This window comes from Macrosteles quadrilineatus, unplaced genomic scaffold, assembly GCF_028750875.1.
Source record: "Macrosteles quadrilineatus isolate MER2022 unplaced genomic scaffold, UCM_ALF_1.0 Scaffold_5__1_contigs__length_97177068, whole genome shotgun sequence".
Lineage (NCBI taxonomy): Eukaryota > Metazoa > Arthropoda > Insecta > Hemiptera > Cicadellidae > Macrosteles > Macrosteles quadrilineatus.
This window is the reverse complement of record NW_026542598.1, coordinates 2,168,122-2,192,927: the sequence shown is the minus strand read 5'-3', so window position 1 is coordinate 2,192,927 and position 24,806 is coordinate 2,168,122. Positions and strand designations below refer to the sequence as shown.

The 24,806-nt window shown below is 34.6% G+C and overlaps 1 protein-coding gene across 2 annotated transcripts in view; it reads left to right on the top strand.

Annotated features, from left to right (window-relative positions):
* LOC128994068 (elongation of very long chain fatty acids protein AAEL008004-like) overlaps positions 1-24,806 on the top strand; it is a 108,628-nt gene that overhangs the window by 15,804 nt on the left and 68,018 nt on the right. The window contains exon 1 of one of the 2 annotated variants that reach the window (XM_054418297.1): positions 14,356-14,426. The exons of the other annotated variant lie outside the window; for it this stretch is intronic. The gene's annotated coding sequence lies outside the window, so the exon portion shown is untranslated. Of the gene's footprint in view, positions 1-14,355; positions 14,427-24,806 lie in introns of those variants that run through there. 2 annotated transcript variants of the gene reach the window in all.

Genomic DNA, 24,806 nt, shown 5'->3' with positions numbered 1-24,806 from the left:
AAAAACCTGAAACCTAACAGTCCTAATATACACATATGTAAAAGAAATACCCCCAAGAGAATCAGATAATTCTGACACACATTTGAACGAATGGTGTTTTTGGCCTCTGGGGACATCAAAATGAAAGAGTAAATCGGTCCCGAGCCTAGGTCTTATCGTTCCACCTACGGTAATAGCTATTTCCCTACAGGATAGGGAAATTCGCGAAAAGTTCTTTGATTATTTTTAATGTGCAATTACACATCCTAAATCACAATCTCAGTAAGATTTTCCTCCTCTGTGGTCGTCAGCCGCACGGACGTTGTGGACGCAATGTTTGGGGAAGTGTTTATATAGTTTTTGTACCACTTTTTGTCACATATCACTCTCATATACTATATAGTAGTTCTCCTTGGCTTAGCCTTCTCACCACTTTTGTCATGTAATTGAGTTTTTGTCTGTGCTGATAAAATCATCATGAAAGAGCTAAATTTGATTCGCGACTCTTCAACTTATTTGTCACAGGTCAGAAAGTTTCTTATGTACAAATCATGATGTTTGTTGATCCTTTGGCACGAATGTTCGTTGAATTTCGACAAAAGTCACACAATTTACAGCAATTATGTCGATGGCTCTATTCACTACTTCAACTGCTTTATCAACTACTTTACTTAATTTGCTGATTCAACTGTTTTAGTTTTTATTCTAAAACTGCAACATTTACTAAGAAAACAAGATGTCCACTAATCTTATTAGTCATAGGTATTACCTAGTGTCATTCATTATATTGGTCAGCTGTTTGTTTCGTATTATGTTAGATAATGAATATTTAACTGATTACTCGAGTCGAGTAATCAGGGTCGAGTGTGAGTTTACACGATGGTCCCAGGTTCACGTTTCACTGTGTAACTTTGATTGTTAAATTACCATGGAGAATTCTCATTTAGGTCCAACTATCTATCTATCTATATATTAATAGGCAAGCATGTTTCTTTAAAACCTTTTTTCTCAGCTCGTGTTCATCGTAGGGAAAATCTACGCATACCGTTAGAAAACTATTTTCCTGTAGGTGTGCAGAATCCCTTTATACATTTAAATAGGCTCAAAGATAAGCACAAAAAATGAGTTTAAAAATTTGAAAATATTAACATGGATCTTATGCGTTGCCATGCTGGTAACGAAATAACAACGAAATATAAACAGAAAACCAAAACAAATGGAAGAAACTCAAATCACATGTTTTATTTACAGTGTGGGGTGAAAATAGATAAGTGAGTACATTAAGTATTTCTGGTCGAGTTTCGACCACTGGACGACCTCTCGTCTATATATTAATAGGCAAGCATGTTTCTTTAAAACCTTTTTTCTCAGCTCGTGTGCATCGTAGGGAAAATCTACGCATACTGTTAGAAAGCTATTTTCCTGTAGGTGTGCAGAATCCCTTTATAAATTAAAATAGGCTCAAAAATAAGCACAAAAAATGAATTTAAAATTTTGAAAAATTTAACATGGATATTATGAGTTGCCATGCTGGTGACGAAATAACAACGAAATATAAACAGAAAATCAAAACAAATGAAGGAAACTCCAATCATATGTTCTATTCAAAGTGTGGAATGAAAATAAAGAAGTCTTTACATTAAATATTTTTGGTCGAGTTTCGACCACTGGACGACCTCTAGTTTATATTTAAGAAGCTAACACAGATATAAGTATTCAAATAAATCTATTCAAAATTTAAAATTGTTTGGTAGTTAATCTATTCAATTTTATAAAGTCACCATTTTCCTCGATCGATACTTAACAAGGATACGGACTAAACGTACGTTGCTGTTGATGCCTTTAAAATACCTTCAATCAAGACAGAATGGTTATCTAGATCGGATCTTGTAAACATACCTTTTCCTTTTGATAACCTTAAGCATTGAACAACAAAGATTAGGGGATGGAAAGATATTTTACCTATCTAACATGATTGTCATAGATGACTGTTCAAACATAACCCATAATATAGGGGTGGTCACGTAATGTGATAATTAGATGGCTTTACCCTAGACCGTAGACTAAGTATGGGCTGTGGATAATCCTATGTTTTATATGGTTAAAGGGTTAATAATGGACATTAGACGCAAATAGATTTTTTCCCATTTCATCGTGGAAATTACCTGTTGATATTTATATCAATTTTCCGTCGCTTCAGATTAATGATTGACAAGTTCTTAGGTTTATCTTACTTAAGAACTAAGGTTGGATGACTAAGGTGGATAGATTTTAATTTTGTTATTATGTGTTTTTAAGTTGTATTTCTAGTAGATATTTAAGTAAACTGTCAACATTGGATTTACAGATATGCTGTATTTAAACGTTGCACATTTCAAATCACAAACCTTAGCGGATACAATTACTGGGAATCGAATGTGGTAACTAAAACCTCATTCATTTTATTTATTTGTTTGATTTTTTGTAAGCTACATGTTTATAGATTGTTATAATGTGCATCAATTTGTAACGCAAGTTAAAGTATAATTTTGCACTTCGTCTCGTTGTTTCAAACCTAATTATTTGAGAATAACTTTTATTTTATTCCTATCTGGAAACTACAAAGATGCCCAGTTCGAGAATTTAGTTTGCTAATCCGGCATATTGCGAAAAATTATTGTTATAATATGATTTAATCTACTTGTTCTTTTTCAAGTTGTAATACAACTTTTATCCAATAATTTCGTAATATCAGATTGGTTTAGGAAACTAAACCGCTGCAAACCTATGTTTTGGGGGATATGTAAGGATTATAACAATATTTAACTGGATTGGTTGGGACTTAGCCTAGCTTAACTGCCCGAGATCTGGCTTTGGTGACCCTTTTGCAAATTACTGAGAACCATACAGAGAATTCTGCTGGTCCAAAAATACAATAAATTTATATTTTTGGATGTACGAACAATTTTTTGATAAAGATACCTTATACTAACGCGAGTGTGATTTTTAGTTTAATAATCTTTCGGATACAGTTTTAAATAAACTAATACTTCCCCAAGTGAGCTACTTTTACCAACAGAGTGAGCTGATTTGATTATTGATTGAACAAATTTGTAATGTACGGTTAAAAGGAAAAATAAATTCATTATTTAATTGTTCATTATCCATTTAAAATAATGTTCCATATCTTGTACACCGTCATTTTATCTATGCTGAAAGGTCAACTTATTTTTAACTCTGACATCTTCTATGTTTCAATCAATAATCTAGGAAGCCTGTGGCAAACCGCAATGGAAAATAGAACAACGAGGCACACTAAATTAGAGAACTTAAAGAAGTTTTTTTTTAAAAAAACCGCGCTGTTGCATGTAAACGAGACGTCTTCGGTGTCCAAGGTCAATGGTAAATCTATCCACGCGCTCAACTTGTTTCATAAGTTGAACATTGAAAGATAGTTAAAATATACAACACATTTGGTTGATTTTAAACACACATCAGTGTCTACACGTCTCCGACCTCACACACTGCCTATTAACGTGCCTAATGTTCCATTAGTTTTCAGTTGTCTCCGAAAGGATCGAAATCATTAACCCAGCATCCTGTAACCTTGAGGGTATTTAAATGCCACTCCGGATTCCGCCATCTGCAGTGTACACAGCTTACAGCTTGTCGGACATCAAACAATGTCAAAAACTGCTCGTCACGAAAACAACGTTTCCTAATCGGCGTCTGCCGGTCATCTACGGCCATCAGCTCGCGGTTTACGCCACCAGAGACGAGAAGGATTTATGTACTTTTCTTTTGCTACGTGTGTTTCACACATTTAGGTAAATAATTTTATGAACAAGGCGTGTTTACAGGTTGGCCTTCGTTTCTTGGCTCGCTCAGCTCGTAAATTGTATTTTGAACTAGTTTAAATTATTGCAAAGCTTTATAACAAAGTGTAAAATAGGATTTCAAGGTGGTTTGGATGGACACGACTCGTGCGCTCTTGATGTTACAGATCTTCAAGGCGGAATTGAATGAGATTGTAATGAAAAAATTAGATTAGTACTAATTTTGCACTCGTGGTCTTTTTGCAATTTACTGGAGAAGAAAGAGGTAGACGATAAATCATAAGGAAAACTCTGACTGTTTGTTCGCGGTCAAGGAACAGGCAGGGGAAACCTGTTTGATGTAAAGAGAAACGTCGGTTTTGCGGCTCGAGGAGACTGCAATCAGAGGAAATTGATTCCACAAATTGTAGTCAACAGCGTGTGGAGAGCATGTCCCGTCTACGTCACTGGAGGTCTAGGTTACCAACCTCTTGTGGGCTGTGTTGACCTACCCAACACCACTTACATGTCAAGGTTGTGTTTGTGTGGGTATTGGGTACTGCAAATGAGCAAGCCTACGTTGGAGCGATTTTTAACCCTTTTTCGACTTCCTCCACTCTTATCCATCTTTTCAATCTCTCTTCCTTACGTCTAGTTTTCTCCTTACTTTTCATTTAGTCATTTATCCAGTTTTAATGTGTACTTGGTTACAGCTTACCCTCTAGTCATCTTGGGAGCATTCAATTCTCAGCATTTGTTTTATTCTACTTTTTTAAATATTTGTTTCTAACCAAACACAATACTAAGTGTTATGTGTCCTGCTTGTAGTAAGAACGAATAATTGTTATTGCTCCATTGACCTTTTTAATATTATATCTACGTGTTTTTTTTATTAATTATAGTTTCTATCATAGTTGTTTACTTGAAGTCTCAAAAACATCCACGGTGTAAATTTTGCCATTTATAAACTTTTGAATGTTTATACGCTGTTTGAATTCACTATCTCGGCATTTTAAGTACCTAACTGTATTTTTCTAGTAATCGTGCTTAAACTTCTTATATTTATCACGGGTTAAAATTAAGTTTTCATGATTTCTTTGGTCCATGAAACGTTTTGAAGTGCAGCTAAACGCTAATGATTAAGCATTGTCATTGTGTATTAACTGGTAATGACCATTAGGCTGCTCGTTTAGTGCATCAAGGATGTAAGCATGTTCCTTGGGCAATTGCCTTAAAGATACCTGATGCTCGTTTACATTGCGATCTGCAACCGAAGAAAAGTGTGCTTTAAACTTCAGTGCATTTATGTTTACTGTAGTGGACGTTTTTAAAGTGTCACCACACCTTGTCCAACCCAAATGTTTATTGAATGTTCATGTCGTGGTTTAAAGTATCAAATCTTACCAATAAATGTTATAGGGATAACAAAATACGAAATTGAAATTGCAACTTTGTGTTTTAAAATTCTTCTTTTTCGTTTTTACATGTCAATAACTCTTAATCCAGGAATAACTACAAATAATACGCTGCAAGTATCCATAAACAAGTTCCAAAGAATAATTCTAAGAATAAGGTGGCCTGAAACAACATTTGATTGAGGATCTATGGTGGTGCACATATCAAGATCCGATTGGAGTGCAGATAAATAGAAATGAAGAAGGGTAAATCCCACCATGCGGGAGGGAAATGGAGATTCAGCAAAGGTGGCATTAAAGTGGAACCCAGAAACACGTGGAAAAGACGAGGACATAGCTAGGGGAAATGAAGGAGAAGACGTATCTGGAAAGAGATCAAGATGGAAGCAACCGACTGGTGACGAGGAGAGCGGATATTAATTGCGCCAACTGACCTGAGCCAGGTAGTCGAGTCGGGTATTCCTGAATTGCGCCAACTACTCCAGTGAGCCACCCGATACGTTTATTAACTGCGCCAAGTGGTGGCCCTCTTTCAATATATAATTGAATTGGTTAGGATGACTCGTAAACAAATTTATTCCTTCTGCCGGCAACTCACCCCTACCTGGCTTGGACTTGGCGCAACTAAGGAACATTTTTGGGACCCATCGAGGGTTTGGCGCAGTTATGGAACTCTTTGACACAATTAATGCACGGCCGACTAGGAACAGTCGAAGCCAAAAATGCAAAATGTGCAAAAAAGCAAAATGTGCTCCAGGAGGAGTCAACGGGATAAAGTCAAGTAGGCATACAGCATCGTATGGCCTTTTCAGTTTGACTATTAGTAAAGGCGGTGTACTACTATGTGTCACCTAATCTTTAACTATAAGCCCGACAGTCAAGGGCAGCTAGTCCTATGATAAACTATCAAAGCTATAGTCTAATCTGTCGATCAAAATGGCATCCTGTTGACGAAAGTTAATTGTTGCTGTAAAGTGTTCAGTCCGGGAACGTTTCAAAGAATTTTATTACAAAGTTACTTCATATTATTGTTAATGTTCTCTCAAATTTGTTATTTTATCTAAAACAAATCTAGACATTGTATTTCAAATACGTATAAAACTAATCAACCTGTTAATCTTGACGTGCCCAATGTCAGGAAGGAACCTGTCTAAACATCCTCAAGGAAATGTTGACTAAAGATCACTTCCTGACGACCAGGCTCTTCACACCTACACGACTTGATTGTTTTATTGGGCCAATGTACGTGTGTGAAGGGATTATGAAGTTTTGAGGTGTTTCCTATGACGTGTGTGTATTTTTTTCAGGAGTTCAAGTATAGGTTGTAAAATCTGAAAATTACTTTGGTTCTTTGAAAAAACGTTGAGCTTCCTGAAACACTTTAGGATTTCCAAAGTCTACGAACCCCCATTAAGATATTCGACATGTTTGTACTATGACCAAGCATAAACTTCATCAAGGAAAACTATAATAGTGTCGAGACTCGTTCTTTTCATATTAAAGCCTTCTTTATAATCAATTACAATAGATTGTGATCAACAATATTATTTAAAATATATTTTACACTTAAGATGTTTTTCACAGTGGACACATTTCGACGTGTATTTTCCTTTATTAATGTGAAAAAATAGTTCTATTTTATTTTTAATCGTTGTATTCGTATACGACTACGTCGTTGGAAATTATTTGCCGACATTTCACAAGTGTTGCAGCATTCCATATTCCATGCACTCCATGTAATTTTAGCTAAATTGTATTTTGACCTGAAGACGTCTTGTTGCATCGGATCCGAAACGCCGGACAATGTTTCCGCCAGTTCGATGACGTAATCACTTTCCGAAGATCAAGATTTTGATTTGCTTTTATCTCGGAAGGCTACCTTTAAGCTCAATCTGTCAACTGTTTCAGCAATTGTAATTTGTAAGCCATTAATTGCGGGTTGTCCATTCAACAGGTGCGAAGCGTCTCACACATACAAACGACATGCATCATACAACTACAGTCGCAAATGAAATGGTATATTGTTTATTGTGAAACATCTCGTCTTCAATTGAATTGTTGCGTGGCGTAAGCTTATACTGTATCTACTAGGTCGATTATGTCAGTACTCTAACACCTTATGTTTATATCTTATACTAAACAACTTTTGCAAGACTTAATATGACAGGTAGCCTGACCATACTATCGGACCGAATTACACGCGGTTGGCAAAAAATGAAAGAAATTTTTCTGCAGATGTGCAGAATCCCTTTATAAATCAAAATAAACTCAAAAATAAGCCCAAAAAATTAATTTAAAATTGTAAAAAATTAACATGGGTCTTATGGGTTGCCATGTTGGTGACGAAGAAAATGACAACAAAGTATAAACAGAAAACCAAAAAGAAATTCCAATCACATGTTTTATTTACAGCGTGGTGTGAAAAGAGAGAAGTTTGCACAATACATACTTTTGGTCGAGTTTTTGACCACAGGGCGAGCTCTCGTATACAGTAGTACTATACTTTATTTGAATCTTATTTATTTTAAAACTTCCTAAATTCTTTAAAGTATATCATTCCCAGTATTACTTTACAGTTAAAAGTTGTCTTAGCTATCTTCTACCTACTTTAATGAGGATTGAGGTTTGAGAAAAATTGTTTTCCCATTTTTAAATATCTTCTTTATCAACAGATGTTTTTTTTTTCAAAAGCGCGTCGTTGCAAATTTTTGTTCCTCTGTTCAATTAATTCGTGTTTTAAATATTATTAGTATCTCACAAAAACTAAGGGGTCTCAAATAGGCCTACGTCTATCATCAGTTCAGAGAAACACCTAAACACAATAGTGAAAGCGATAAAAAGATTCCTTGTAATTAATTTTGCCAATAATTAGCGTTTCCAATTATTTTGACAACCAATTATTTATAGTCAAAAAGTTCCTAATTGAATCTTCCTAAAAACCTCCAAATTGTTATCTTCTATCCTTGGGATAACGGTATACGTCCTGGTTTGTTGACCACTGTTTATAAATACAAAAGCACTGATGTAAAACAGAAATTAAGGAAATCGGTTTATTATTTGAAATAGTTATTATATAGTCATTCTTTATAAGTTATTTATTGGACGCGCTGTCATTAGCTTTCTGAATGACCGAAATGAGTCTACAATTAATCGAAACGACCTGGACTTTGATGATAAGGTGGTTTCCTAGACAAGTGGGAAAGTCGTGGCTAAATATACTCAGAGACAAACTATTTGTTTTGGTGACATTTTTCACATTAGCTTAAACATCACACAAGGAACTAAATATAAAATCCTTTAAGTCCTTGATCGTTGCGGCTCTGTGTCGAGCCGTCGAGCCCACCAAAACTGTGGAAAAACTCGTGTTTCCATCAAACTCTTTTTTGAAAGCTCTCACCAAACAAATATTCCGATCGCTATTGGATTTCGCTATTGAAAAATATAATTAAGTGTGGAAGCTTACCACTGATATTTTAATACTGTAATACTTTAATACTTTTCAATGAAATGGCGACCATACAAAGTAGGTATTTTATGCCAAATATGAATGGAGATAAGTGTAGGATAAGTGGCGTGATCTTGTAGTATTGTTAGTGACTGAGGCCGACTTATTCCTTAGACATAGCTGTTAATTAATAGCCCATACAGCTAATGACAACTAAAGGGACCTACAGTTTATAGTTGAATCCGAGCCACATTTTTGCCTTGGTATATACGAATTGGTCAAAAAAACTAATGGACTTGTACGTAACTTGAAAAATCCAGACGAGAGTAAGTTGAAAATATTTTTCCTTTTTTTATGTTGTATTTTTAATTGTACTGTATAACGATTTGTATTTTGGACTAGCGTTATTCCACTGTAACCAAAACAAATTTGTCGAGTTTTTATTGCATCATTTAAATTATATCATTATTACTAGATAGAGACAGGAAAGTGTGTTTTATATTTAACCTGAATGTAAGTGAATAGTGAGTGTAGAATAGAGTGAGTGGTGTTGTAACTTTGCTACTAATACCAGCTGTTACTTTAACTAGGGCCATTTATTAAAATTCCATTGAAAAAGACAGCTGGGTGTAGTTTCAAACGTGTTTCAAACCATCAAAAAGTTACTGCGTCCCCTTGGTTTTCTTCATATGTATAATACATATAATATTATTAAAATAAAGCGACACAATTAGTGGTTTAAAATCCTCAAGAGTGTTGGGCGTAAAGAAATACCTGAAAGTACAAAAGACATCTCACACAAATGTCAATAAATCAACACCAACACAATTGTCAATTGTCATTTTATGTGATCTGAAAGTACATACAATATCTCTTGTAATAATATATTTACACTTACATTTTACTCACAGATTTGAGTGTCCAATCACAATCGATCACCACTAACAGAGAGTAATCAGTATAAGTGTAAATATATTATTTTATATGGCGTATTTTTATTAAGGTATTTATATACGTACGACGCTGACCAAGAAGTTATTTATAACAAAAAAATAGGGGCATCGTAAATTTAAAATCTAATCAGATGCAGAACACAATAATTCACACACCACCGAGTTTACAATATTGTGTGACAAAGTTTCTGCACGCCGATCTGTTAAGCAGCCATTATAGATAACCGTGGCGATGTTAATGATCTAGATTACCCGTAAACTCTCGTAATCCCGCCAGTCACTCCATTAATAAGGCTCAAGCCTTCGTCGTCATCCGCGATTAATTCGTTCTTGCGAGGGTGCGAAACTTTTTATAAGTAATTACAGAAAAGTGGATTAAATCAATTGTCTGATAATTTTACGCTTTACATATTAAACGAGCTGCTATCGCATCGGGAAGAGGAGAAAGAGGATAATGTTGTTCTTTATACAGGGTGAGTCTTTAAGCTGTCCTAAACAGATTACAGACGAACGGATTGACATACAAAGATCAAACAGTGTCAATCAGTGTTTAAAATTCACGAAGTTTATTACATTATCTTCATCCGATTTTTTTTATGTCACCCATTGGCAATATAAAAAGTGCTAAGCTCTTAATAGCTCAGGTGATAGTGCTCGCCTGGTAATCAGAAGGCCGACGGTTCGATCCTTTTCGAAGTGTGAACCTTTTGATGGTTCGATACTGGACCCAGCTGTCCTTGATCATTGGGCTTTTAAATGATAAATGATAAATGATATAATATAATGATATAATCTATACTTATTTAATACGCAAGCAGGATTTTTGTGACAATTACTCCTCCGAAACTACTGAACCGATTGACATGTTTTTGGTGTCATTGGAAAGAGCGTAACGTGAAGTTGTGCAGGAAACTTTCTTTTTAGGTAAATAATTAGAGAGTGAGGCCCTGGGGCCCTTTAAAGTTTCGTATTTCTCTATAAGATTAACATGGGAAACAAAATTTGTTATGGAACTCCAGCTGTTGTCAGAAATTAAAAGTGAAATATTTATTGATGGTATCCATGGTAACAAAGAACAAACCCACAAAATTTAAAAATGTAAACAAGCAGAACTAACTGTCAAATTAATTTTGATTTCACAATTCCACACAGCTGGTCCAAACATATTAAATACTGCATGATTATTAGAACAGGAACGGTATGGATCATAAACATAAATAAAATATGTCACTCGCCCGAATGTAAACATTTAACATTGATTAAATGGAACTGCCAAACTATATGTTAATGTCATTAGTATGGGATTCTTTCAGTTACGTCATTTGTTGACCGAGTCTGTCCAATATTTTTGAGCTGCTGTAATAATATTTTACAGGATATAATTGTTGGATAAACTCATGGATATAAGTAATAATTCAGATTGTACAATCATTGCTGTTATTAAAATTGTGTATCTGCAGCAAACCAATATTTCCATTTACCTGGCTTAATTTCTACAAACATATTCCCTGAAAATGGTCATTTTTTACTATTTATATAACATTAAGTTAATTTTAATATGAGTACCTAGGTTTGCTGCTACAGGGAAGGTAGGTGTGTTTTTGTTGAAATGTGGATAGCTTAGTATGATTGTTATTGGTTTGCAAATCCTAATTGCTCGAATTCGAGCAACATGTACACTAGTGATAAATGAATATGATAAATGATAAATGGTGCAAAATGAAACAGCTGGTCTTAGCCAGTAACAAAGCTACTCAATGCATCACACTCCGTTGTACACTCATCCTTCACATTCACTCATATTTAGGTTAAAACAAACACATAGGTAGGAAGCGTTCCCATCTAAAATTGTAATAATAAGTATGCGCCACGAATTGATTCTTCGTCTACTCATACAACGCACATTCATTTTATTTAAGGGTCTAAAATTAAATTAAATCGTTTTTGGTCGTCTTCCTTATAGCAGACCTAAGTACTCTTTGAGTGAATAACATTTTTACGGTGTATTTACTAAGTATAAATTTTCTTTTTATCTAGGATTTGAATGAAAAAATCTCAATTAAACCACTAGAAACTAGGCTTGTCCTGTAAGTTTGTTACGATGGGTGTATTCAACCCATTGTATTCTACTAGTAGTGTCTTATTCTGTTTCAGCAAACCTAGTATTGAGCCGATGTGATTTATACTTTGCGTGGATAAAAAGTAAATAACTTCTTGATCAGCATTGTACGTGTTATTAAATTTACGGAAAGTAAATAAAAGAAACGTCTTATAACACTTTAAACATACAGGGTGTTTTTTTTTAAAACTTGCATCTTTATTTATGTAAAAACCGCAATAGATAGAAATATGCAGTTGGCGGGAATCATCTATTGACGTAGGGGGCCCAATTGTTTTGAATTCAACGTTACATTCACATTCCCCCCCCCTTTCCCCCTGCCCCCAACTTAATTTTTTTAAATAGCAAGGTACCCCTTGTGACATATCAAATGAAAGAGCATAAAAAAAGAAAATGTTTGATGAAAAAAATTGAAAATCGGTTCATAAATTTGCGAGATATTTCCACCCCCCCTCCCCGGAACTTAATTTTTTTTAATAGCAAGGTACCCCTTGTGACATATCAAATGAAAGAGCATGAAAAAACAAAACTTTTGGTGAAAAAAATTTTAAAATCGGCTCACGAATCTGTGAGATAATCCCCCCCCCTTTTCCCCTACCCATAACATGTTTTTTAATAGCAAGGTACCCGCCCTTGTGACATATCAAATGAAAAATAAATTTCACCAAACATTTTCTTTTTTCATGCTCTTTCATTTGATATGCACAAGGGGTACCTTGCTGTTGAAAAAAAATTAAGTTCCGGGGAGGGGGAGGTGGAAATATCTCGCAAATTTATGAACCGATTTTAAATTTTTTTTCATCAAACATTTTCTTTTTTTATGCTCTTTCATTTGATTTGTCACAAGGGGTACCTTGCTATTTAAAAAAATTAAGTTGGGGGCAGGATGGGAAAGGGGGGGAATTTGAATGTAACGTTGAATTCAAAACAATTGTGCCCCCTACGTCAATAGATGATTCCCGCAAACTGCATATTTCTATCTATTGCGGTTTTTACATAAATAAAGATTCAAGTTTTTAAAAAAACACCCTGTATATTTACGCTTATACTGTTACTCACAAGACGGTAAATATACAAAACAGATGGTAAGTGGTGATCGATTTCGATTGGACACTCTAATCATCATCAGACCCAATAGGCGAATCTATGATAAATTATAACAAAATGATTCGCCTATTGGGTCTGATGATGATTGGAGTGTCGAATCGAAATCGATCACCACTTACCATCTGTTTTGTATATTTACCGTCTTGTGAGTAACAGTATAAGCGTAAATATATGTTTTAAGTGTTATAAGACGTTTCTTTTATTTACTTTCCGTAGATAAAAAGTGTAAATTTCCTTTTATGAAACACTTAAACGAACCCTCATCGAAACTAAATTAAAATTGGCTTGTTCCAAAAGGTTGCTGCTATGGAGCTCGGTGTATTCATACATGTGTTACTGTACTTTAAATTATACACTAGTGCGAGTGTTCAAAAATGTGTTCCTATAAAAAATATAATTCAGCTCACCGAGCGGCTGCTATGGGTGATGTAGCATACCACTATCAATTGAGATGGAGACGCCACTTGCGTATTTGAACCCAAATATGAGAGAAGAATGGGTGTAAAAGATGATGAAGTATGGTGTGAGGTGATCTGGGTAGCTTTGTTTCACTAAGGACTTAGTTTCATCAGTCAGGATCATTGATTTACAGCCCAATAATCAGTTGAGTTCGGTGTTCGTGTTTACACGGACGTTTCAAAAGGACCACTTTAGAAGCATCCTAATGATAAAATATACCACCTTTCACATACGTTTTACTATATTTTAATTATTAACTGGTGTGTGTTAAACGGAAATCTTGAATGGCTTCCTCTCGTTAATAAATTACGAAAAAAACTTCCTTCAGCATTTGTTCTCTTAGAACAATTTCTCAAATCACTGACACTAAAACTCAATTAACAGTTTGTCACACATATTTTCAATCTTTAATGTCATACGGAATTCTTGTGTAGGAAAATCTTTGCCATGGTAAAAGATTTTTATGCTTCAAAAGGTGGCACTTAGAATTATTGCTAAAGTACCCCGAAGTCCATGTAAAACCATCTTTCAGGCTGTTAAAGTTTTAACATTGTATGACATATATATTTTAGAAGCATTAATTTATGCATTCAACAATTTGCCCGTTTTCAGGGAGAGTCACATAAACCATATGTAAGTAAACACTAGACACAAAGCCTAATCAATTGATTAACTCTATTTGAAGTGCCGCCTCTATATACTGGACCAAAATTGTACAACTTAGTTCTTGATAAAAAAAACATCGCCAATCCAAACAAATTTTTAAAAATCACATAAATACTGGTTGCTAATCAAAATGTTTTATTCTTTGAAAGAATTTTTAAGTGGAAATTGGTAGGATTAAGTATTATTTTGTTTTAATTTCTAATATTACTATTTAGCTTTAAGTGTTAAATTGTATTGGCAAATGTCCTGTCATTTTATGATGTAATGTCATTCTTTAAATAAATAAATATGTTTTCTCAGTTTATTATTGCCAAAACTGTGTGTAGAGGCGCGGCGTGGTCGGCGCGGTGCGGCTGCTGTGGTTGTAGGTGGGAGGTGTTTACACGGACCAGGTATATAACGCGGCTGACAGTCGCCGCGGTCAGTCAGTGTCTGTGTAGTGTAGCCAGCACGTACGTCGCGGCCAGTCGACCCGTCGCTCTCGCTCAGGTCTGCCCACCACAATAAATGTTATAAAATATTTAATTAATTACACAATCGATGATTGTTTTTAAGTGAAAGGGGTTTTGTTATAAACACTCAGTTAATTTATTTTGTGACATTATGTTGAACAAATTTGATGAATTTGCTTTAAGCCTACAGTCAGTTGATCTTAAAAAGTTGTTTTAAAAATAATTAAACTATCGATTGATGTTTTTAATGTTAAAGAGTTTTCTTTGTAAACACTCAGTTAATTTAATTTCCGACGTTATGTTGTACAAATTTGATATTTGTGTGATGAATGTCTAAAGCAGCCATCACATTTAAAGTGTTTTACAGCCAGTAGGTCTAAAAAATTATTAATTTGAAAATAATTAACTAAACTATCGATGTTTTTTTATGTAAAACAGTTTTCTTTATAAACACTATAATTTATTTTTTGACGTTTCGTTGTACAAATTTGGTAATTAATTGTGTCATGAAAGCAAGATGCTTGTAGTCAGTTTATCTAAAAAAAATAGTTTTTTTTTATATTCGCAGTTTTCAATTAATCTAAATTGAATAGCAACGATATCCATTAAATAGTGGTTTTATAGTTGGACATAATCAAATAAACGATATATTAATATTGATTTGGTAATTCTAGAAACGTTACGTGTATTATTCACATTCTTATGTATTTATGTATTATATTTTTTCCATAGATTTAAAACGATAGTAATTTGGAATTGATTTGTTTTTTTACACTAATAATTTTTCAATTACTTCTTTTAAACTAAGCTTCCGGGCCATAGAACAAATGTGATAATTGGTTTGTTAAATATATATTAGATTCAGAATAGCCATAATATTCTGGTTGGTGATGAAATTAATTATTTTTATCATATTGTCAGTAAGTGGTTTGATTTATACCTAAGTGCATGTTTATGACAATTTTAAATTGCTTAGATCTCATCACATCGCATAAATTGTAATTGAACGCAACGCTCTATCGTTAAATAATAAAAATTGACTTATTAAAACTATATGACATACGATGCACAAGTTTTAATGGTTATGGACGTGTTACATTTACGATTTGTTTATCATTATGATGTCTCGTTAATGAATGACATATTATCAATCAAAACCTAATGAGAAATTCAACACTTTCAGCTCTGTAATTTTCACATGAAATGTGAAATAATTTGACGTAATTGTTTCATTACAAATGCAGTGTATAATATGTCTAGCAATGTTCGTAACATTATATGCCTATTATCTCAGTACCTCTTTTTGCGAATTTCCCATACAGGGAATGAGCGATTACCGTAGGTCTCATGGTAAAACATAAACCTGGCACCGGTTTACTTTATCGTTTTGACGTCTTGATGTATGATATATAATTATGTTTATTCCGATTTTAATGAAATTTGTTTATTTGAACACTTTTTTTTTATTTTTTTATTTTTTTTATTTTTTGTTTTGTTTGAAGACGTTTATTTGAACATGTTCTTGAACCAGCATTATCGGACTATATGAATGAGGTTTTATGGGGTAAAATTTGTTGTTGTTTTTTTTATTTTTGACCTCTAACAAATCAAATGTTGCAATTCCTTTAAACCCATTTGTAGTGTTTAAAAAAATTAAATTAAAATTCCCAAGTTTTTCTTAAGGAGAGTAAATAGACTGTTGTAGTTTGCTTGTTTATGGATAATTATCTTACAATATTTGGAAAATTTATTTCATACTAAGCTATTAACATTTCAATTAAAAACACTTTATCACCTTCCCTGTAGCAAACCTATTTACACATAAAATTTAATGTTATTCCAAAGAGAATAAATATGGTAATATTAATGAAATATTTGAGTGAAAATCCAACTATCCAATTGTAAATTCACTTAGTCTGCAGGTTTGCTTCCAAGTGTTTGATGTTTATGGGAATGTTGCGGATAATTGCGCAAACATTGTAAATTAGAGACATATTAATTTTGTCAGTTCATCAGAATAATGTTCTACCCGTAGTTTACTATGTGTTTAAATGTAATGTCTAACCTTTTCGACCTTTGCTAAACTGTAAAATATCTAGATAAAACTAGTTGAGTTGATAAACGTAACGAATTTTTACTACATTTTTCTTTACAATGTGGGTTTTATTGGAACCGTTGGAATGTTTAACAGGACTTCTGAAAATTATTTCCATTTGATCCTGCCCAAAAAATCATACTTAGGCATTAAAATGCTAGTTGACCTTTTGTCTAAAACGACGAGCATTTTACGTTGTTTTATTCGTCTTCAGTGAAGTTTTAAATTATTTTTGCACAAGAACATGTTAATTACTATTATTAAATGTATTCAATAAATATTTATATGATTAGCGGTAAACATTCTGAAGGCCAAATGGTAATGCTTCTGGGTGATTTCTTTAGTAAAACATTAACTTTTAAGTTTGTTGCGGGGACTGTAAATTATATTTATACAATTAAATATGTAAATTATAACGATACTTGGCTCTAAATCAATTTATGAATTGATGTATGGAGTTCTGCATAAAACCGTCTGCACCCGTCAATTTGTCAACATACCTGTATTATCAACTTTGTGGAAACCCTCCCAAGGTCTTCTACCTTAATGTTGGAATCAATCAAGTTTTAAGTAGGAAGTTTTCCAGTTTTTCTATGTTTTTTTCGGCCCAAAGTGTTTAAAAGATGTTTCCACTATAGCTTAGCTTGGCTTCGAAGATTGCTAAGACCATTAGATAACTTCCCTTTGTCACGATAAAAGGTTGTATGAACCAACGTCTTTACTTAATTACGACTTAGAACTTTAAGATTAAATGCCTGAGCCAAGTGATTGCAGCCCATGACTTTGATCCTGAGGACTCTGGTTCAAATCCAGACAATCGCCAATGGTAATTAACCGATTCAATCCCAAGTGAAGGCAGTCGTTTTTTTCATACAAACTCGGTCTGAGGTCCGAACTGTCTCTGATAATTGGAATTTATCATATAATAACCAATTCTAGAGAGTATTAAGATTTATTACGAGGATTTCTAACTCTATAAAGTGTTTGAATTGACGATCTATTGTGACTTTTAAGGGATGTTATAAATCCAACAATTTCCGGCCCAGGAGGGACCAAAAATGTAAGACCTTGTTAAACATTAAAGTCTCCTTACATTTAGACAATGCTACATTGTATTCTGTCGTCTGCAACGTCAACGCAAACCTTCGTAGTTCGTGACTATTGCAGAACCAATTTACATTGTAACCAGGTGACTTGGCGAGTTCCATGCGATTGCGTTCCATTAATAATCGTCAACCATTGTGTTTTCACTTTTCTTATAGTTGTGGTTTTTGTTGTGAACGTCGGCAGTCGACACGTACTTGCTTATTCGATTTGATTTGTATGCAAGTGTTAGTTTTTTGTGCTGTTTGTTTTGCTTTAATTGACTTGGTTTAATTAATTGGTGATTTTAAATTTGTTTGGAATCAATGATTCTTTACCTGTGTAGAATCACGTGTGAATATCTCCGTACTTTGCACGTGCTTTTAGTTACTAGACGGAAACTCACAATCGAAGTATAGTTAATTAAGATGATGATCCCTGCACCTAACTTTTACCTGGTTACGAGATTAAAGGTTCAACAAATTCTCAATATGAGTGTCTATGTTCCATAGCTAAGGGGCCCAAGAGATGCAAAATCAACGGCGCAGAAGTTGTTACCAACGGTTTTTAATTTTACAACCGCTCCTTATGTAACTGATGATTATGTAAATTGTTGTTGCTATATTTTTGCCTAGAAAAACTGTTAAACAAAAACCTACAATTCCACATAACAAAATGGATTTACATTAAATCTTCACAGGAAACCAACAATAAATTATGCACGTACATAATGTATGATTTTTTCCCCGCACACCTTATCTTTACAGTAGAGATTGTTATTTCTTCCCAGTGAATTAGTGTAATGTTTTGTTATTGATATTCGTATTTCAAAAAAAGAATTAAATTAGAAGGTAGACTTCCACGGTCATAGTATGCAGGCGAAGCTTCGACTTCGACTGTGTCGTTGAATTGTTGAAAATACCGGTAACTGATCTGGCTAAACGTAATCGTATCAGTTACCGGTATTTTCAACAATTCAACGACACAGTCGAAGTCGAAGCTTTGCCTGTATACTATGAACGTAACGTAATCCAATTATGAACAAGCTACAATTTCAACTAGTCTCAGAACATACAAAACGTTGGTCAATTTTTTTACCAGCTAAACGACGTGGTTTGCAAAGACCAAGATTCAAAATTAAATGTCCTTAAACTTCGGCCAGTTTTAAAATTAGAATGTAGGATATATTCATTGGTTTTATATTTGGGACATCAGAGTAAAAAAAACCGGCGGTCCGGAGAGGGTCGTATTTAAACCCTAGACAGTAGGACAATATAACCTATCTTATGAAGTCTCGCCACGGATAGGGAAGTGTCGCAAACTATTGCGGCTGTTTAGAAGCGGTACAAGTTGAAGGTCCGTGATCGCTATGCAGACGGTGTAGAGGTTATCACTTTCACACCGGCACACGACACATAACCCGGCCCTTATCTGATACTTCCATGACTACATAACCTAACTGTTTATAGTCGTTCAACAACCGTGGAGATTATGGACTGGGATGGGTTTAGATGCATTTGCAACAGTGCGGTTATAAAGTGTTCGGTAGAACCATGGACAGTGTCTAGGTATTTTTTGTGTACGTGTGGTTTTGTAGCGCAAGGTTTATTTTTTGAGCGAGTGGTTCACGTAACTTGACCCACGTAAAGTTTAAGATCTGGACCTCTTTTTTGGTGTTTTTAGGCTAAACAAAACCGACATTTGTGTATTTAGGAATCGTAAAATTTGGAATTTGACGCTTTTATATCAGTTTAATCAATTCTTGTGAAGGACGTTGTTCTGTATGTAATTAGAACAAATAATAAATGTATTTGTCAAAGTACAATTTTAACCAACTTTATTCAACACAAATTAAAAACAAAGTGAACAAGTAAACATTATAACCAGCTGATAATAGTTATAGAATAAATAAGCAATAAGTAAAGGTAGACTAGGATGTAACACCTCCCCTTCTTAGTGAGTTTCATAAGTTAAGTCTATCGACAGGTTTATGTGTCCGTTTTGATCGTCTCACTCATCGTCATAGCGGAAGCTGGTGCCACTGGAACATCTGATATGTTGTTACTGGTCTCTGGATCATCTGGTATGTTGGTATCATTGGTCTCTGGATCAATGTTGTGATAATTTGTTACATGGTCTTCGGTGGGTTCCACTCTGACTTCTCCAAAATTTGTTGGTATGAATACTTGATTTTGCTCATTCCTTAATGAAAACTCACACAAGTCCCGCCCTGAGCGTCTAATTTGGTCTTGATGTCGTCTGATTGGGCCACTGCTTGTGGTTATTTCATAATTTCTTGGTCCTTCTTTTTTGTTGATCTTTCCAAACCCCCATTTGTTGCAGGTTCCATAGAGGCGGTAGGCGACAGGGTCTTGGGCTTTAAAGGACTTTTGCCTGTCACGGTCTTGAGCTTTAAAGGACTTTTGCCTGTCACAGTCTGTGTCAAACTTCTGGTTCATTTTTTGTGACAAATCAGGAAGCAATAAGTCTAGTCTTGATCGAATTTGACGTCCAATGAAGAGATGTGAAGGAGATTGTCCTGTAGTACTATGTGGAGCTCTTCGATAGGCCATTAAATATCTCTGTAACTTTATTTTGATAGAGCCTTCCTCAAAGTGCATTGCTCTGATGGTATCTTTCAAGTCTTGCACATAGCGTTCTACTTGACCATTAGTAGCAGGATGGTAAGGTGCTGATCTCTTGTGTCTAATTCCGTTTGATTTAAGAAATTTTTCAAACTCTAATGAAACAAATTGCCTTCCGTTGTCAGACACTAATATGTCAGGGATTCCAAAGGAGCCGAAGAATTTACGCAAAGCCTCAATGGTTTTATGTGAATTTATAGTTGTAAGTGTTACAATTTCTGGCCATTTACTGTAGGCATCCACAATTAGGAGAAAATAATGGCCATAAAATGGTCCAGCAAAATCAACATGAATTCTTTGCATAGGTCTTGAAGGATATTCCCAATGGTGAACTGGTGCTTTGGGTGATTCATACTGTACTCGTTGACATCCCAAACAATTTAAGGTCATATTCTCAATGTCTGCATCAATTTTAGGCCACCAAACATACGAACGAGCTAGTCCCTTCATGCGAACTATACCCACATGAGCCTCATGAAGTTCTTTCAAAATTCTTGCACGAAGTTGTTTGGGAATCACCACACGATTCCCTTTTAATAAGCATCCAAGCTGAATTGACCATTCTTGTTCGTTAGAAGACATCGGGTGGTGGATTGGCTCCCCTCTGATTAGTGATTGATAAATATCTCTAAGGTCTGGATCAGATTGTGTATTTTTTGCTATTTCTTCAGCTGTCACAGGTAAAGTATAGATTTGTTCTATTTCATGAACATCGGCTGAGTCAATAACAGCAGCTTCTTCAACATTTTTAGGTAGTCTTGAAAGTGCATCAGCATTAACATTGTCTTTGGTTGATTTATACTTTATGTCAAATGAAAATGCCTGAAGGAATATAGCATAATGTTGTAGTCTTGTTGCGGCCATAAGTGGTATTCCATTTTTCGGTCCAAATATTGATACCAGGGGTTTGTGGTCTGTAACTAGGGTGAAATGACGTCCATAAAGGTATTGGTAAAAGTGTTTAACTCCAAAATAAATTGCCAGGGCTTCTTTTTGTATGACACTGTACTGTTTTTGTGTTTGTGATAGTGTTTTGGAAGCAAATGCAACAGGTCTTTCGTTTCCATCCGGAAACACATGAGAAAGAATTGCCGAAATTCCAGATTGACTAGCATCTGTTGCTAGAATGAGTGGTAAGTGTGGGTCAAAATGGCATAGTATATTCTCTGACATCATTTCCTCCTTCACCAATTGAAAATCTCGTTCACATTCTTCAGTCCAATTAAAAGGTACATTAGCTCTTGTGAGATTAATAATGGCTTGCATCTTTTCACTTAAGTTTGGAATAAACTTTCTATAGTAACTTATCAACCCAAGGATTTGTCTAACTTCTTTCACATTACTTGGTCTCTTCAGGTTTCTTATTGCTTCAGTAATATGTTTACTTTTACTTATTCCCTTTGACGAGACATGGTAACCAAGAAAGTCAATCTCTGGTACAAGGAATTGAGATTTAGAAACATTAATGTGTAAATCGTTGTCTTTGAACCGATTTAATACAGCACGGAGTCTTTTCAAATGTTCTTCCTCACTGTGGGCTGTTATTTTGACATCGTCAAAGAAAACATCAACACCATCAATACCTTGTAGAATATTTTCCATTGCTGATTGCCAAATAGCAGGTGCACTTGCAATTCCGAATGGTAGACGATTTACTCGATATAGACCTTTGTGTGTATTGATTGTGAGCAATTCTCTGTATTCTTCTTTCACTGGCATGTGTAGGTAAGCTTCGGATATATCAATCTTTGTAAATTTAGTCGAATTACCCATTCTGGCCAAAATATCATCAATGCGGGGCATGTTGTGTTCTGGTATTACCAAATGGGGATTGAGGGTTACTTTGTAGTCTCCACACAGTCTGATATTCCCATTTGCCTTCATAATCGGTACAACTGGAGTAGCCCAAGAACTCTGATTCACCTTTGTAATTATACCTTCTTTTTCTAGTCTGTCGATTTCTGCACTAACTTTTGGTAACAAAGCATAAGGTAGTGGTCTAGCCTTTTTAAAAACTGGTGTAGTGTCAGGCTTTAAGTTAAGAAGTGCTTCTCCCCCTTTGAAACTTCCAACTCTTGGTTCAAATATGGATTTAAATTCCATTAAAATATCGTGTACTTTGGGATTTGAGTGTTTAACTCTATTCAAGTCAGCTCCGTGAACGTTATTTATGTCTGACCAATTTATTTTAATCGATCTCAGCCATTCCCTACCAAATATCGTATCTCTATTACCATCGACTATATACAATGGAAGATATTTGGTTTGGTTACCGTAACCAACCTGAACAATGGTTTTACCCAATGGAACAAATTCATTTTTGTTGAAATCTCTTAAGATTATGTCTGGATTCATTAAAGGTCTGTGTTTTGGAAAAAACTTGTAAAAGTTACTTTTTGACATCAAAGATACCCCTGCTCCTGTATCTAGTTCAAACGGAATAGTTTTCCCATTTATTTTTATGTTTAACATAATTTTCCTAAATTTATCTTCTGAGGTATTCATAGAACAAATGTCAATAACATTAGTTTCCCTATAGAGGGATCTAACAGAATTGTTCATATTTTGTTGTAGAAATATTTCACTTTGATCTTCAAACGAGTTTGTGATTTGTTTTACATTTCTTGAAGTAGTGTTAAATGTAGTCTTATTTTGTCTTTACAATTTGATAGGTGCATTAGGATTCCTAAAACAAATCTTTGCTAGATGCCCTATTTTTTTACAGAAGTTACATGTTGTATTTTTGTGTTTGCATTCAGATATGTATTCATGTAACTCTCCACAACGGTAACATTGTTTAAGATTGGTACTGTTTTTAGGTTTTTGAAAACTTTTCTGTTGTACAACATTTAAGTTAACCGGCAATTCATTGTTTTCATGATTGAATTTTGATTGGATTGTTATTGAATCGTTTTGAGCCTTTTCAATTACTTGAGCCATGTCTACAGCTTTTTCAAAACTCAAATCACTGTCACTTAGAGTAATTAACCTTGTCTGTATTTTTTCATCCCTTAGCCCGAGTATGAATTGGTTTCTCAGGGCTTTTGACAGAAATGTGCCGAAATTACAATATCTAGACAACTTTCTAAGATCCAATGAAAATTCAGAAACGTTTTCTCCTTCATATTGGTGTCTACAATGAAATTTGAATGTCTCTGATACTTCATTTGGTTTCGGTGTAAAATGTGAATTAAGAGTTTGAACTAATTCAGCATAAGATTTAGTTATAGGTGATACAGGATGCAATATATCCCTAAGTTTACTGTAAGTGTCTGATCCAATACAGTGAAGTAACGTAATTTTCTTTTTATCTTCCGAAATGTTGTTATAAATGAATGATATCTCTAGTCTTTCCATATACATTTCCCATGTTTCATATCTTTCATTAAAGGGTCCAATCAATGCTGAGTTAATCATTTGAATGTTTTGAGAGGTATTTGAATTACTAGTACTCACCTCCATCGTCGCCAAATTGTTCTGTATGTAATTAGAACAAATAATAAATGTATTTGTCAAAGTACAATTTTAACCAACTTTATTCAACACAAATTAAAAACAAAGTGAACAAGTAAACATTATAACCAGCTGATAATAGTTATAGAATAAATAAGCAATAAGTAAAGGTAGACTAGGATGTAACAGACGTGTTTACAATGGAGTGAGATGATCTCTGCAGCTTCCTACTGACTAACCCTTTAACATTACCATACATTAGCCAATTTATTTCAGTTGGGTCCAATTTCGAACCATCGAAAGCTATAACATCTCTTGGGGAAATAACATCATTTATTAATGAGATTTAAATAAGTATTTCATTAATCAGTGGAAGGGAACCTAACGACTTAAGGGGTCTGAACACTTAAAATATTCTAAACTAATCAAAGAGTTTTTCAGCGGACAAAATCGCCGTTTACATTTCCCATGTTTGCTTTTACTCGGCACTTCCGCAAAACCTTGACCCAAACTTAGCCAAGGATCTGAAGCACTTAGTTTTGTGTACTCCAGGCCCCAGGTGAGGCCGTTGACAAAGACAGCGACTTGTGTTCGTGCACTCAATGACGCATGAGTGTTGTAACGCCTCACAGAACTACCGTTGTCCATGCAAACTTACATGGATCGATGTCAAATTGTACCTTGTCGTGGCGAGAGACTTGTTGAGGCAAACAACGTGCAACAACAGTAGAAAACATATACTGCATCCAACGTGCAACATCTACTTGGGCCGTTCATTATGGTTTTACGATAGGTGTGTGTTTTGCTGACGTCATGGATGCGTAGAAATGCTGTGATTGGATTCTGTACTAGCGTTGGCTGTAAATGGCTTTGAAAAGTGCAAGTAGACTTTTCATCCTCTGACTCCTATATGCATGTGTGTTTCATGTGGTTTGAGTACATAGTAAAATCAAAATAGTTCTCTCTTTTTTAGAGTTGTATATTTTATGATCTGTAGTTTACTCGCTGGCTGTAAGGTTAGAGAACATGTAATACTTTACAAATAGATTATTGTGTTGTGTAAAAATACTCGTAGTTTCAAGTCAATTAACCAAAATCTAAGCGTTAAAAATATACTCTACAAAACCGTATTAAACTAACA